Raw genomic sequence first — 17,603 nt, 5'->3', positions numbered from 1 at the left:
AGGAAGGAGCAAGATTTTGGCAGAGACCAATCCCCAAGGGAGTCAGAGTCCAGCAGAAGCTATAGGTGAGTGTGTTTACTTTCTCTCCCCTCACACCTGTGGCAGGCTGCCGCTCCTGATCTGTTGGAGAGCCCTTCTACCCTGACCAATTCAGATGCTGCTGCAATTGGTAGAGCAAGAGCTGCTTAGGACCAGAGCATCAGGCTATGGGCCTGTGTAGGTTCACTTCCCCCGACACGAGACCCGAGCTGAAATGGCAGGTGGCATATTGCCTACACACCTGCTGGGTGCCTCTATCCTGCCAGGTAAGTCACAAATCCTAAGTTTCTCTGTCACTGGATCCCACATGATCTTTCCCCACCACCAGCTTAGACTGTGACAATCCCAAAAGAACAGGGAAACAGAGGAGAGCAGCAGTATTCCCGGAGTTCTGATCCATAGTTTTTAACAGGAGGGATAGCCTGAAAAGGGGTTTAAAATGTTTTCTGCCTCTCTAAAACCTCCTCCACTCCTTATGGGAATTAAAATCTGTATCCCTGCCTCAGGCCAGTAGTAGGGAGGCGAAGGGCAGGGAAGTGTCCTTTTGGGAATTAAACCTGCATCCCTGCCCTAGGCCAGTAATTGGGAAGGGCAGGAGAGTGTCCTTTGTTCTTTGTACCAGAGGAGATGGCTCAAGGGAATTATCCAGGTGGAGGTCATGAGATTGTCTTAGCCGAAGATGGGATGAATCCGAACCATCAACTGTAGTTGAACAGCAATAACTTGAAGCTGAAACCCTTCCCTTTAAAAGCTCTGTATTCCTACTCAGAGACAGGACGTTGGTACTGCCAACCTCCTCATTTGCTGGCAAATTAAATTTTTTTTTCTTTCTCTTGAAACCACTTGTCTTTGTTCTTCTGATGCAGCCTTGGGGACAAGTGTTAAGCTTTCAGTAACAATAAGGCAGACTGCCCTAAGGGGACTGGGAAGTGCCACAAGTGCTATTTAAGGCAGAGGAAGATGGAATGCACACTCCCCTACACAAGAGAGCCCCTGGCTCGTGATCTAAACTTATCTTCACCCCTTCCAGTGGAGACATATGTACCGAGAGGAGTCTGTAGGGGAGGAGAGTGTCTCCACCCTAGAGCAGAAGCAGCACCAGAGCCTGGGAAAGAACATGGAGATGGGGACCTCCCCTCTTCCAACGACCCAAAGTTGCAAACATAGCCATCTCTGCTCCAAAGCACAGGCTTTTGGCACAGGTGTGCTGTGGGATAGCCAGGTCCAGGCTTGCAAGGAGGGTATACCCCTAATAGTACTCTGCTCACTGGACCTGGGTGTGACTCATTTCCCTCCCTTAACAGGCAAACAGTGTTTTTGAAATTGTCCTGACCTGGGAATCTCAGCTTGTGGGGCTCTATATCTTTGAATCCACAGCCAATGCTCCTCAGCACCTACTCAGAATCCAGCAGCCTTGGGGGACCAGTAGGTCTCCCAGAATTTTTTCATTAAGGGAGAGCTGCTTCCAGCTGAGAAGAGAATGCAGCATGCCAGAGGGTTCCTTAGGACAAAGAGGACCAGGGTGTCAGTTCATCCTTCACTATCTCCTTTTCTTCCCCTCCCCCACTCCTTGCTGCCAAGGGAACCATGACTGTTTCCACTGGGAATCAGTGAGGGTTCAACAGGGGATAATTAAACTAGGGCATTTGGGAGCAATTGTCCTGCCTCTAACAGAGGCCCTATCACAACCAGGCTTCCACAGAGTGTGGGACTCACTTCTTGCCCTCTAAAAAGCCACAGAAAGTGCTTTCCTGTGCCCAAAGGACAAAAGCTACCACTGCTCCTGAGGGAATGTGAAGCTATCTGTCCTCTCCCTGAGTTGCCTATATCTTCTGGGAGGATCCTATCCCCCTTGGAGGCAAGTCCCTGGCACAACCAGACCTTTCCTGCTGGAGCATTTTAGTCACAGCCCACAGCTAGTCTGGTAGCCCTGCACACAGCAGATTGAGTCACCTCCACCAACTCTGCTTCAGCCAGAGCAGGGTGGCAGCTGGGAATCTGGGTGCTTTTGTGACTCTGAAGGGCAGAGACCACTGTCATTGCCAAAACAGAGAGATGTGATCAGCTTGTTTCCAACAGGTGCCTGCCTCTGCTAATCTCATCAAGAGGCCCCTACCCCCCACCCCATTGCAGGATCATAGTACATCTGCCCTTCTCCTACCTGAGCATTATTCTGGAGCAGGAGAGCACCTTATCTCTCACTGTCATAGAAAACACGTGATCTCAAGAAGTCTTAAGAGCAAGTTTACCAGCCCTGTCAAGGTTTGATGCCCTAGATCTCAAGCACACCATCCAGGGGCCTGGGAACTGGGTACTGCCTAACCTAGTCCACCACTCTTGGGACCTGAACACTCTCCCAGAGGTCTGAGGTCCAACTAACCCAAATTGCCAGCAACACCACAGTGGGTACCTACCTGCACAAGCTGAAAGGCAGCGTACCTCTCACCCTCTATACTGAGTAGCAGAGTTTTCAGCAGAGCAGAACAGGTGAACAACAGATCTATGTTTTGAGCTGAAGGAAGATGTTGCACATGAGAAGAAACCAGCATAAGAACTCTGGAAATATTTAAAAAAAAAAAAAGGCTGTTTTGACACTACTAAAAGATCACACTAACTCTCTAAAAGTGGACCCCAATAAAAAGGAAATTTTTGAAATTTCAGATATGAAATTCATAATATGGATCACAAGTAAGCTAAATGGGATTGATGATAAAGTTAAAAACCTCCACAAAGGAAATGAAATAAGCAGGAACATAATATTAAGGGGACTTCAACATTCCAGTGGTAGAACTAGAAAGATCACTGAGGCAGAAGATCAATAAATAAATAGTGGAATTAAATGGCACTGTAGGATAAATAGACCCAATGACAATTACAGAACATTCTATGCCAAAACTGCAGAACATACCTTCTTCTCATCATAAAACAGTACATTTTCCAACATACATCATATGTTCTCCTACAAAACAAGTCTAGCAAATTGTTTTTTAAAAAATGAATAGAATTGGAAAAAACAATCCAAAATTTCATACAGAAAAAGAAACAAACCAGGGGGGAAATGATGGATTAGTGGTGGCCTCCCAGCTCACTGCTCCCAGAGAATGAGGTGAAGAGCATGGATAGCTGCCTACGCTTGGATCACTCACTCTGAAAACAGCATTGTGAATTTGCAGAGAAGTGGCATGGGGCACTCAGTGCTGGAAAAAAGGTGACAGGTAGATACACTAACAAAGATTGGAGAGTATGAGGTATACAAGTAGACCTACCATTTGATCCAGCAATCCCACTATTGAATATCTACCAAAAGGAAAAGAAGTCATTATATCAAAAAGATACATGCTCTCGTGTTTATCACAGCACAATTCACAATTGCAAAGACATGGAATTAACCTAAGTGCACACAAAGTGAGAAGTGGCTAAAGAAAATGTGATATGTATACACACACACGATGCAATACTACTCATCCATAAAAAGAAATGTCATGTCTTTTGCAGCAACTTGCGTGGAACTAGAGCCATTATTCTATGTGAAGTAGCTCACCAATGGAAAAGCAAATTCTGCATGTGTTTTCTTATTAGCGGGAGCTGAATGATGAATATACATGGTCATACAGAGCAGTATAATGGACTTTGGAGACTTAAAATGGGGGAAGTCAAAGGAGAGTTAGGATTCAACAATTACCTGTTGGGTACAATGTACACTATATGGGTGATGGGTACACTAAAAGCCCTGACATCACTACTATACAATTCATCCATGTAACAAAAAACCACATGTACCCCTTCAATCTACTCAAATAAAAGATAAAAATGGGAAAACAAGCAAAAATAAAAACAAACAAACAAACAAAACCCTGGTTTCTTATATGTACTAGAAGCTCAGATATTTCTTGATTTGCTGAATGATTCAATCAACCAGAACTCTTCAGTGAAACTTACAGGCATCTTATAAGTACAAGATTATGTGGTGTTAATTCATTATAATGCCATTTTTTTCTAAAATAGTTTTCATTTGTGTGTGTGTTATTGTGCGCATTTGTGTGTATGTGTTTCATGAGTGTGAATTCACTCGTGGGAAATGACTCATATGGATCTGAGGGATACAGCTATGAACAACCCAGACAAAAATCCTACCCTTCACTGGGAAAAGCATACAATAAATAACAAATACGAGACACACGTGGGATGTTAAACAGTGATAAACTCTGTAAAAAAAATAAAGCAGGAAAATAGTAGAGTGTGCTAATATTTTAAATGAAATAGTCAGAACAACCCACAATAAGGTGAAACTTGAGAAAATATTTGAAATTTGAGAGAGCTAGACAGTCAACTATAGGCAGGAAGAAACTTATAGGCGGGGGAAACAGAAGGTTATCAATAAAAAGATGAGATTAGATGGTATTTTAAAGCCAGGCAATTGATGTGATTGCCTAGGAATTGAGTGAAAAAGAGGATTCAGGACTGAGGCTCCAAGAACACCAAAGTTTAAAAGCCTAAGAGATCAATTATAGCTGTTCAGGGGCAAGTTTCTCTCTCTCTTTCTCTCCCTCTCATGTTCTCTCTCCATTTAATTCCCTGAGAGCTCTCATTTACATTCAGGAACGAGAGCTAGTGAAACCTACTATAAACTGCGTTCTCCTGGTCATTAAATGTTAAAAAGAGCATATTGCCAAAATCACTCTATCTCACTATCCTGAGTTGAGTGGTCTTCCATGTGCATTATTTACTCTACTGTGGCCTTTCTCCCATTTATTTTGGACTCTGACCAACGGTGTTGATAAAAATTTTAAATTAATAGTATCAGAACTGTCACAAGAGAAAAAAAAAACCAAACTGGCTCTTAACATGTAAGTTAACATGTTAAGTATCAGAACATAACTTAACATAATAGTATCAGAACTGTCACAAGAGAAAAAAAATACCAAATTGGCTCTTAACCTGGTGGCTAGTGGTAGCTATAGGCAAGTGCTAGGGAAAAAGGATAAAAAGCATCAAGTAAACAAGGTTTTGGAAAGCCCTTTGACATTATGAAATGCATCATAAACTAAATTGGGAGCACTGACAAAAATGATATGAATAGTAGTTGAAAAAGACTATGGGCAGATACATTTCATGACAACAGGGGATTTGGAGTGATTGTTAATGTTATATTCCTGGACACTTTCCCACAGGGACTGTGATGAAAAGGCTCTGGATGATACATTTAGTGCTCCCATTTCTAGAAATTCAGTCCATAGGCATACCCATAACGTTTTCTTCTTTCTGTTGATTGGCCATAAAGCAATATTCTCAATGGAAGTGTTCCTAGTTTTTGAAGAACATCCTCTTTTCAAGTCTGAGCTCATTATGTCTTTTGGGGTGGAATTTACTTGAAATTCACCTCAAAGATGGTTAAGATCTTGAAGACTATTTAGTCCAAACCTCCTGCTTTACAGATAATGAAACTGAAGTCTAGAGAGGAATAATAACTTCTTTAAGGTCATTATATCAATTAAGTGACAGATGTAGCACTTTAACTTGTGTCTCCACTCTTTCTCTGCATGTGGAAAATTAGAAATAAGTAAATGTAAAGCAAATAAGCCTACACAGTTCTTTCTCCTTCACCCATTAAACTCATAACATATCTTTCTCTTTTAGAATATTCAAGAGTGTATTTTATACCAAGAATTATGCAATATTTCCTAGTTTTTTATTTATCTGTTTACCACAGTAAACACTAGTATACCCTTTGCAGAAAGAAATTGTGCCTTACTCACCTTTCTATACTGCTATGACACTTAATGTTTCACATACATTAGTTCCTACTAAAACTTGACGGAGTGAAATGAATCACTTCTTGAAACATTATACACAAATGAATCACAAGATATGAATCTTATGGTTTACTTTCCATTGACTAACAATTGCTACTATTTATCTTATGTCAAATAATGTGCTAAGAGACTCACATGCATATTTCATTTTATCTTCAGGACAACACTATGAGGTAGGTATTATTACTATCCCCATTTTATAGATGAGGAAATTCAGGTTCAAGCAAAGTGATATAAATTGCTATGGTTCTGTAGCTAGAAAGATATATGAAGCAGGGACTAGAACTTCGGCCTGACTGATGCCAAATCTTGGGCTTTTTAGATATCACACTGTATTGTCTCCTAATTAATAAAGAATAAAAACAATACTCAGAGATACACTGAATAGAAAACAAAAGACTGAAAAATATCTTGGCTTGTACCAAAATCTAAATGGGACAGCAGAAGAATGTGATTTTATCCATGGTTTACTGGGACTTCTCACTCAACATTTTTCAATGCTTCTGGATTTTAGAAATTAACACACAATTTGGGCTGAAGATAGAAGGAAACACAGGAGTCTTACTCAAACAATGATTCCACCAGTAGTTATAAAAGTGAACAGAGTAAATCTGTTGGCACACTAATGAAATCCTGGGGAATTGTTTCAATGAAGCATGTCACAACAGATATCTGAACATTCGTCAAGGTATACCACCAAAAATATATACATTAAATCAATTTACTGATTTATATATTATATAGCAGAATACATTTACTATTAAATTTCTCTTAATGAGACCTATTTTTCTGTAGAGCTACACTTAATAATGACCACTAATAACAACCTAGTCTGTTTAAAATTTAGTCCTCATAGCAGGCATGCAAGAATGTATTAGAATCTTCATTTTACAGAAACATAAGTGTCATAAAATTCTAATCAGTCCAAGAAGATATGGAATAGGCAGAATTTTTGTTTCTGGCCCTTTCCAAAGATTTCAGACAAAAGTGGGGAAAGGGTAATTATAAATACTTAGACTAGGGTTATGTTTCATACCTTGTTTGTAACGATGTGTTATCCAATTACTTCAGCAAATATGTCCTTAATCAGTGTGCTTCTAAAAATGGATTTGAGGATCCTAGTCAAATAAATTACTTTGTAAATTGTACCTCCACAGTTTTCTAGAAATGTGTCCACTTGTTTTTATAGAATTTCTATTGGCATTTTCAGAAAACTGTATTCTTCTGAGATATCCATTGCTTTCATATGCTACTGGTGCATTAAAAGTGAGGGACTGATATTCCCTTCAAAAATTCTTGCAGAAGCAGATGGTGGGTACAGAGACGTATCTATCACTTTGTTCTATCAACAGAGTCCAAGGCACCACACATTGAGGATGCAAATTCCTTGGAGAGCACTCCACAAGTGAATAATAATGCAAAGCTTTGTAACTGTCAGTGAAAGTAGCACCTGTATGAATAAAACAAAATTAGATTTCTGTAGTGTGTCATCCACATGAAATTCAAATGATCAAACACATAGTGTTGACCCTCTTAATACTTTCTTACTCTTCTTCCCTCCACACCGCCCTCCCCCAAACAAATGGACATATCAAACACTATTTGGTCTTAAATTCTGTCTAAATTTCATAAAATATTGACTGCAGATGTAAGTACTTCCTGTAGTATTCTTATTGTCAACCAGAAAACATACTTGAAGAAAACAGTCCCTGATAAGAGATATTATTGTATTGTTTTTCTCTATCTAAACAACCTCATTGACAGCTTAGAAAAAACCTTCTAGAATGATTTAAAATCTTCCACTGGCTCTTGCTCTCTTGCTCTTGCTCTCTTTCTCACTCTTGCTCTTTCCTTTTTTTTTGAGTAGCTCAATTTTGTAATCACCGATTAGTGTGGCAAGCAGCCATCTGAGATCTAAGTATCTTTGATGGGAATTTAATGAGAAAAAAAGTTCTCATGAATTTCAAGTGGAGTTTTACCAACACATTAACTATTTTACACTCAGGTTGTAATAGAAAGAAAGTTTTGTTTTAAAAATTAGAGGGCCTCAACTGGGATTCTGGCTCTGCAAATTACAAGTCCTATTGTCCTTCACAGTTCTTCCTGATCCTCATTTCCTTATCTGTAGAATCACAAAAAAATATTTAATTGCCCATAGCCCTGGATTTCTGTAAATATCATATAAAATTCAAGGTATAAAAATGTATTTTAAACTGTCAAGTAATATACCAGGGTAAGGATACATCATTTTATTGAATTAGAGGAAAATTAATATGAAATAGTGAAAATTATAAATTTTCAACAATTTTAAGGCAATACAGTTTGATTATTTTCAAAAATAGGAATTAATTCCCACTAGGTTTATACCTTACTGACTGAGTTAATGAATAGTTAAGAATGATTTATAATTAACATCTAACTTTTAAAGGGAAATGTTTAAGGTCATTGGACTATTTCTTCTCTTAAGTAATCTAAATTTGAGCCGTCCAACACAGTGTCCACTTGCCACATGTGGTTATCTATATTAAAACTAATTAAACTTAAAAATATAATTCAGTTATTTGGTTGGTTTAGCCACATTTCTGGTACTCAATAGCCACAAGCTACCATATTTTACAGTACAAAATAGAGAACTTGTCACAAAGTTTGCTGTCACAAAGTTCTATCCGGCAGGGCTACTATACAGAGAGAAGGTATGTATCATTTGATTTGGAACTTGAAAAATGGATGAGAGTTTACCAGCCAAAGAAAACATGCATATGTGAGAGTGCAAGGATGTGTGTGTGTGTGTGTGTGTGTGTTTGTGTTTGGAGGAGGGTGTTCTATTGGACAGCACAAGTCCAAATAGTCTTAGTCCCCTAAAAACCTTGTTTATAATTTAACTTTAGCAAAATTTTTATTCATAGATATCACAATGTTAAAACCTAACCCAGGTCTATTCCAGTTATGTTTTAAAGAAAATGGTATATTAAATAGTAAGCTTTAATGACAACATATAAACAAATAGTACATTTCACATTTTTCATTCTTTCATACTTTTTAAACTTAAATTGAAGCTAAATCACAGTCCATATGGATTTCACAGAACATTAGTGATCACTAATCCAAAACCTCTGTTCTGCAAAAGAAGAAACTAAGGCTCAAAAAGGAGGAGGGTCTTGTCAACAAAATTTGGATTTTAAATGACAAACACTGTTGTTATATTACTAAGAAAAGAAATGGAAATGTTTGAGTTTCATTCCGGATTTTTATATAAATTAGTAAGTCTCTTATTAGTATTATGTTTTTCCCCATATGAAGCCAAAGACATATTTTGTTATTAGATGCATAGTAAATATGTTTTTTTATTTTTGTTATTAGATGCATATTAAATACATTGCCCCTTATGTGCTGATGACAAAGCCTCTAGGCTTTTTATTGAAAGAAACATTTTTTACTACTCTCTAGATATTTAAATAGACTGAAAATTTTGAAAAGATATAATGAAATTAAATAGCAATTTGCAAATTTAACCATTTCATTTTTGTTTGCAAATTTAGAATGATTGAGATAAAAAAAAATTGAGACATCTATCTATTCCCTATTTCTACAGGTAGAAAGGCATTGATTCTTCAAGACCAAGATAAAATCCAACCTTCAACATCATTAACACATTAAATAGATTTTTAAGGTCTATGATATATTAGGCATAATGCTACATTCAAGCTACACATACCTAGAGTATAATTTGATTATATTCTATTGGATAATTAGATATGCAAAGAGATCGATGAAATGGTCAGTAAGAAACATACATTTACCAACCAAATACTATCTGTAAGAACTTCTAATACAATGTGGTAACTGCCATATTGGAGGAGTGGACGAGGTTCAGTGGAAACCTAGAGAAAAAAAATCAATTAATAGTTCTTGTTCTGTGCTCCTATAAATGCCATTTATGACTTTATTATGTCACTTATATTTTTATACTCTTCACTGTTCAGTGGTGATTTGTTTATGTATTTATTTCCTTTGATAACTCATACACAACTGAAGGACTAGGACATTGTGTTATACAAGAAGCCTAGTATCCTCTGATGTACATAGTACGTACTTCATAAATGTTATCTGAATACTGTTTAATAGAGAGTAAAAATAAGCTAGGTGAAGTGCAATACACTTTTGACTATAAAGGGACTTTCATTGACTTATGTGGATTTTTTTAAAATAAAGAAACATTCCGAAAATATTGCACACCAACATTTTGTTGCTATTTCTTTCTTCTTTTTAGAAAAAAATAGCAATTTTCATCAGTCCATTGGAATATTTGATTACAGCTGCCTTTGGTTTTGAGTACCTTACTTCTCTCAGAGAGAGTGATGACCCTGTAAATAGGTTTTAGGCTTCTTGAAGTAAGACTGTTACCCAACCATATGTTTCTCTTTCTTTCTTGTCAGTAGTGATACAGTTGCCATGGCAACTGAGTTATGTCGAATGTTACAGAACAGTATTTGTTGACAGTTTCCAGTCAGATTACTGCCCAGTGAGGCTCTTTTTCAAAAACCTGCATATTATATTTTGATAGTTTAAAAAATGCTCTCCTTGGTCTAAGTCAAACATATACTCCATCCAAGATGTCTTTGCTATAGCAATCCACATATATGTTTGGAGGGGACATTTATAGACGTGCTCATCTCCTAAGAGGTGGTTTCTTTCCATAATTGACGCAATATGATACGCAAAGCCTTATTTACAGTGAAGAGCCTTAAAAAAGTGACTTTTGAATTCTTTTTCTCATTTGAACAAGTACTTTGTTTAAAAGGAGTTTTATGGGTAAGAAGAAGGGCAGAAAGGGCAATTATAATCATGTCTCTGTCATTTCTCTCACAAATATTTTTTTTAAATAATTTCAAAGTAGGTGACATTAGGAAATTTATTTCATTTGCTCTTTCCTATATTTTATTTCTGACTAAAATTAAATGAATTGTCCCATGGATAAAGAGAGAGAGAGAAAAAACAAATTCTACCTCAGCTGCTCTTGAAATTTCCTTTTTGTAGACCAGAATGGGCCAGAAGATCATCTGAGTTATGTTTAATGATATCTGTCTGTGTATTTCAAAAACGGAGGAGCCAGCTAGAACTTATTTGCCCTCAAAGGCAAAGAAGAATATAAGCTGAAGGCACATTCCCCAATCTAAGATACCTTATCACATAAAAAGCTTTGCAGTCCAGGCTATGAAAAAGATAGACAGGCCCAGATAATGAAGATAAAATGTGGGGATAAGATTGCAAAAGTTGTAAAGGGAAAATCAAGCAAAGCCAACTTGTTAAAGAAAACAGTGATGCTAGTGGTTCCTGATTCCAATCAAAACTCTTCCTTGTCTAGCTAGTTGGGCTCCAGATACACTATAAGAAGACCCAGTGAGAACACTACAAGCAAAAATCTAATCAGTCATTTGATATTTGCAATGTTGAGTATAGATCTACTCACTCTTCCCTAAATAGGTATGCATCAACCTACCCAATTTCTCCTCTAAATCTCACCAACTCCCTCTAGTATTAGCTTCCTATTGTGATCTTTTTGAAAGATTTCAGGAAGGACCTCTAAAGCAAAATTTCTTAAAAGTCCTTGAACTTTGATGAAAAATTAGATTTTTAGTTTCACTAATCTTTCATGGAAATCTAGCACTTCCTTCAATTAATGAATGTTGTTAACATTCCGAAGTGGTATTACCAGAACCTCAAGTTGGTCACCAATAGAAAATATATATAGGCTGAGCACGGTGGCTCGCGCCTGTAATCCTGGCGCTCAGGGAGGCTGAGGCAAGAGTGTTTCTTGAGGTCAGGATTTCAAGACCAGCCTGATCCAGACCCTGTCTCTACTAAAAATATACAAAATTAGCTGGGCAACTACAAATCGAAAAAATTATCCTAGAATATTGGTGCCCGCTGTAGTCCAAGCTACTCGGGAGGCTGAGCCAGGAGGATTGCTTGAGCCTAGGAGTTTGAGGTTGCTGTGAGCTAGGCTGATGCCATGGCACTCTAGCCCAGGCAACAGAGTGAGACTCTGTCTCAAAAAAATATCATATATATTATTATTATAAAACATTACAGTTTTGCCACTATCACTAAAATAATTATGCTTAGCATTACTTTCAAACTGTGGTAGTTATTAGACCCACTATTAGATGTTTTTATTTAATGTATTAATAATGAAGTGTATATATTACTATAACACAAGTTGTTTATAAAATATTTTAATAAATGCACTTCAGTATAATTTGTTTTCTTTGTAATCCTTTGTATTTTATTTAATGTGCTTTAAAATATTGTTATGTGAAGGGCCTGGAAGCTTCACCAAACCACCAAAGGGATGAGTGGCATGACAAGAGGTTAAGGACTTCTGCTGTAGAGGGAGAGGAAGAAGTCAGTAACTGTTTTCACAGAGCTTATGTATTCACTCACTGCTTAGGGTAGGGGAAATACTTTACTCTTCAGATAAACTAAAATTTTCTTTATGCTTAAGAACTTGTCTGAGGAAAAGAAACACTTAAATCACTTCTTAAAAAGTACAGACTCCTGGGCCCATCCCTACACTTACTGAATCATGGTGGTGGGGTCCAGTGATATGTCCTTTAAAACAGCCCACCAGATGATTCTGACTCAGGCTTATATTTGAGAACCAATAAACTTAATAATGAATTTTGTACCATTCTAAAATGTTTGATCTTTCCCCAGTATGTCAGTAGCTTTTAAATTGTTTTGACATTAACCTACAATAGGAAATTCATATTATATTGTGACTTAGTACACATGTACATACTTACATCTCTAATGCATATATAAGTATATATATGCATGTATATATATAATTAAGAGAAATACTTCCCAATAAAATATTTATCCCTAATATGTATAAACATGCTTAAATATTCTGTGTTACTGTTCAAATTTGTGGCTGTGACCCACTAAATTGAACTCACTATGCCTTAATGGGACAAAATGCCAGTTTGAAATCTATTACTATAGGTAATGAAGAATCACTAAAAGGTGTTGTTAGTGTAGGTAAGAAAGTAAAACATGAACACAGGAAGTACAGAATGGGCCATGTAAACAAACAGGATACTGAATAAGAAACCATAGTGCAAGATAAGAGTAGCTGTAAGTGTCACAGAACGTTAGCATAAAAAAAGTGAGACATGAACAGAGAAAACATGAAAGCAAGAAAGTAAATAAATGGGATGCTAAGTAAGAGAACATACTGTAACAATAATAAGAAAAAGAGTAACCACAACTATCACAAGAAGCATGACAGAAACAGCACAAGGTATATTATGCATTACAGTTTGCCCCCAAACCCAATAATGGGCTTTGGAAACCACAACACATGTGTGCCTAACCACATAAGGTGGAAAACTCCCCTACCCAACAGCAGGAAGGAGGCAACATCCCCATTGCGCAAGAAAAAAGGAGAAGAGACAATGTCACAAAGGAGGAGAGGCCAGACACGAGAAAAAGGGATGACATACAGACCCCAGTGCCACTGTCTACTGGGATGTGTGCCCACTCCTACCCCCATTCTGGAGTGTCCTGTCACTTGCTAATCTTTCTTAGAAGTCAATCTCCATGTCTGGAGGTATACTTGCTTAATAAACTTCTTTCACTTTGCTTTACTGCTTTGGTGTTTAGTTTCAATTTTTTGTCTCTGAACTCCAAGAACCAAGGACAATCACCTGCTGGTAGCAGTATTAGACAGAAAAGTAAAAGGACTATATTTGCACTTAAAAAACTATCGTCTGTGACAAGCACAGATTGAGTCTGGGGGTGGGGCAAAATTTAGAAGCAAGAAATTCAATTAAGAGCCTGTTGCACAAAGAAAATAAAATATCTAGGTATATATCTAACTAAAGAGGTAAAGGACCTCTATAAGGAAAACTATGAAACACTGAGAAAAGAAATAGCAGAACTTGCAAATAGATGGAAAAATATACCATGCTCGTGGATCGGAAGAATCAACATTGTTAAAATGTCTATACTACCCAAAGTGATCTACAGATTCAATGCAATCCCTATTAAATTACCAACATCATTCTTTACAGACATAGAGAAAATAATTATACACTTTGAATGGAATCAAAGAAGACCCCGTATAGCAAAAGCAATTTTAAGCAACAAAAACAAAATGGGAGGTATTAATTTGCCAGACCTCAAACAATACTACAAGGCCGTGGTTCTTAAAACAGCCTGGTATTGGCACAAGTGCAGGGACACAGACCAGTGGAACACAACAGAAAATCCAAATATAGAACCATCCTCATATAGTCACCTAATTTTTGACAAAGCGGGAAAGAATATACTCTGGGGACAAGAATCCCTATTCAATAAATGGTGCTGGGAGAATTGGTTAGCCACTTGTAGAAGACTGAAACAGGACCCACAGCTTTCACCTCTCACAAAAATCAAATCACAGTGGATAACAGACTTAAACTTTAGGCGTGATACAATCAGAATTCTAGAAGAAAATGTAGGAAAGACTCTTACAGACATTGGCCTAGGCAAAGAATTTATGAATAAGACCCCCAAGGCAATCACAGCAGCAACAAAAATAAATGAATGGGACATGATTAAATTAAAAAGCTTCTGCACAGCCAAAGAAACAGTCCAGAGAATAAACAGACCACCTACAGAATGGGAAAAAAATTTTGCATACTACACATCAGATAAAGGACTGATAACAAGAATCTATTTAGAACTCAGGAAAATCAGCAAGAAAAAATCAAGCAACCCTATCAAAAAGTGGGCAAATGACATGAATAGAAATTTCTCAAAAGAAGATATAAGAATGGCTAACAAACATATGAAAAAGTGTTCAACATCTCTAATCATCAGGGAAATGCAAATCAAAATCACAATGAGATATCACTTAACCCCAGTGAAAATGGCCTTTATCAAAAAAACCCAAAACAACACATGTTGGCATGGATGTGGAGAGACAGGAACACTCATACACTGCTGGTGGGACTGCAAACTAGTGCAACCCCTGTGGAAAGCATTATGGAGGTATCTTAAACAGATTCAAGTAGACCTGCCATTTGACCCAGCAATCCCATTACTGGGCATATACCCAAAGGAAAAAAGGTCATTCTGTAACAAAGACACATGTACCCGAATGTTTATAGCAGCACAATTCACAATAGCAAAGATGTGGAAACAACCCAAATGCCCATGAATACATGATTGGATTAGTAAGCTGTGGTATATGTATACCATGGAATATTACTCAGCTATAAGGAATGATGAAGACACGACATCTCTATGGTTCTCCTGGAGAGAGTTGGAACCCATTCTATTAAGTGAAGTATCCCAAGAATGGAAAAACAAGCATCACATGTACTCACCAGAAAATTGGTTTCCCTGATCATCACCTAAATACAAATCTGGGAACGACACCAATTGGACATCAGACTGAGGTGGGGGGGGGGGAGGGGATGGGGGTATGCCTACACAATGAGTGCATTGCACACCGTTTGGGGAGTGGTAACACTTGAAGGTGCTGACTCGGGAAAGGGGGGGTGGGGAAAAAAATATGAAACTGTTGTTTTTTTTTTTTAAAAAAAAAAAGAGCCTGTTGCAGAAATTACAGAGTGAGATAGATGGTGGCCTGACTATGATAGTGGCAGTGGGAATCAAGAGAAATGTACAAATTTGAGAAATATTTAGTAGATCAGGCAGATGTTTTTTCACCCCTTGTGAACCCATGGTAATAGAAGGGAGCAGAGAAAAATGTCTCTGAGTTATCCATTGGCCATCATAAAATGGGTACATAATGATTATTCACTTCCTCCCTTTCATTCCATCCCAAAAGATCAGAACTCCAGAAAAGATCCATCAATGCCTGGAGTTTTGACAAACTTGTCAGGGAATAGTTTTCTGGATCTTCATGTCTCTTTTCTTCTCTCCTCAGGGGTGAAGAAAGTCCCAATGTTTATTCACAGTTAATTGTTTATTTCTCTGATTTTCCATCTTCTGAGCTCAGTCTTCTTTTTCTAACATGACTAGAAATGGGATGATCTTATAGTTATGTCAACTTCTTTTGAGAGTATGCAACCTTTTTTTGAGAGGAATTCATGACAACTACAAAACTATATCTGAATGCCATGTTTTGGCCTTCAAGGCACTCTACAATCTAAACTTACACTGCTTATTTAGCTTTTCAATTTATTTCTTTACTTATTTTTATTGCTGCTTAATGTAAAACCTTAATTCCAGAGAGGCTTTTATCTTCATGCTCTCTGGAACAAATTATACTCATTCACATAGCTCTGCCTTTTTTTGTTGGGAGAATTTCTTTATAATTCCTTCCATATTCATCCAAGCACAGCTCAAGGCCCGTATTATCTAGGGAGTCCACAGTGACCTCACCCTTCTTTGCAGGGATACAACATCTATTGTGGATATTACCCACTTTCAGTCTTTAGTAATCCACCAACTTGTATGGACATTTAACTTTTTGATTTCACTGGAAACCATGAGAGTCGGTTTCTTGCATGGCTCTTTCATAGGATGCTTGCATGATCTAGGTAAGTCACAACCCCACATTTAGACTCATTTTCCCTGTGTATAACATATTAGACTAGATAATATCTAAAGCCATTTTTGCTTTACATTTTTATAATTATTTATTTGTATTCCTATAATGTTCCAGAAATGGTACGTGTTGGCCTGTAAAAATATACATGGAGAGATTTAAATATAGATACATACTCATACACACACAATAACAAACAAGTCAATCACAAAAGATAAGTATATAGGTAAAAGAAGAGTGTGAAAATAAAATATAGATAGGAATGAGGCTAATAATAAAATATAGACCACAAAGGATTCTATATGTTTATTACAAGTAGACTAGCAACTTAGCTTTAACACTTTCTAGCAACAAAAGTGAACAGAGAAATTTGATCAAATACACAGTACAGAGAAATGAAACCAATAGCTCAGGAAAGGGAAAACTTCCCAATACTAAAATCAAGATGAAATTTCTCCAGAGGGTCTTTATAATTTACTGAGTGTCATCAGTAACATCCTTATAATAAATAATGTGATGAGTTTCATAAGGACTTTTTTATAGTGCTCCTCAGAATAGACAGATGGAATCACAATGAAGAACACTTTAGAACAAACAATGTAGTCACTGGTGGGCAGAGAAGGGGAGAGGGTGCAGAACAAAGAAAGTCTAGAAAAATAGCTCTCATTTTATAATATCTAGGGCTGGATTTTAGATTACCCAGACCTAAAAAGGAATGGATTGCATACATATTTTCAGCAGACACTTCTAGATAAGTAGTTTACACAGTTAAACATTTGGTAGATAATCATGGCTGTAAATGTGAAATTTTATTTATTCCCTAGTGTATCAGTCAAAGTTCTCTGGAGAAACAGAACCAATAGGACCACACACACACACACACACACACACACACAGGTATATATATATTTAGATATAGGTGAATTTTTCTATTTCTGTAAAAATGTCATTGGGATTTTGATAGAGATTATGTTGAATCTGTAGATTGCTTTGGATAGCATGGACATCTTTTTTACTTTTGAAGTATATCTTTCTATAAAATTTTTATTTGTCAATTAAAAATAAAATAAAATAAAATAAAAAATGAAGACTAAGAGGACATGAAAACCTACCCCAGTTTCCCTGTCACCATCAGAAACCCTGTTCTGTATGTTCTAGGAGCATTCATGCTCCCACACATACCT

Source organism: Eulemur rufifrons, chromosome 30 (genome assembly GCF_041146395.1).
Source record: "Eulemur rufifrons isolate Redbay chromosome 30, OSU_ERuf_1, whole genome shotgun sequence".
In the NCBI taxonomy this organism is placed as follows: Eukaryota; Metazoa; Chordata; class Mammalia; order Primates; family Lemuridae; genus Eulemur; species Eulemur rufifrons.
Note: the sequence above shows the minus strand (reverse complement) of the source record.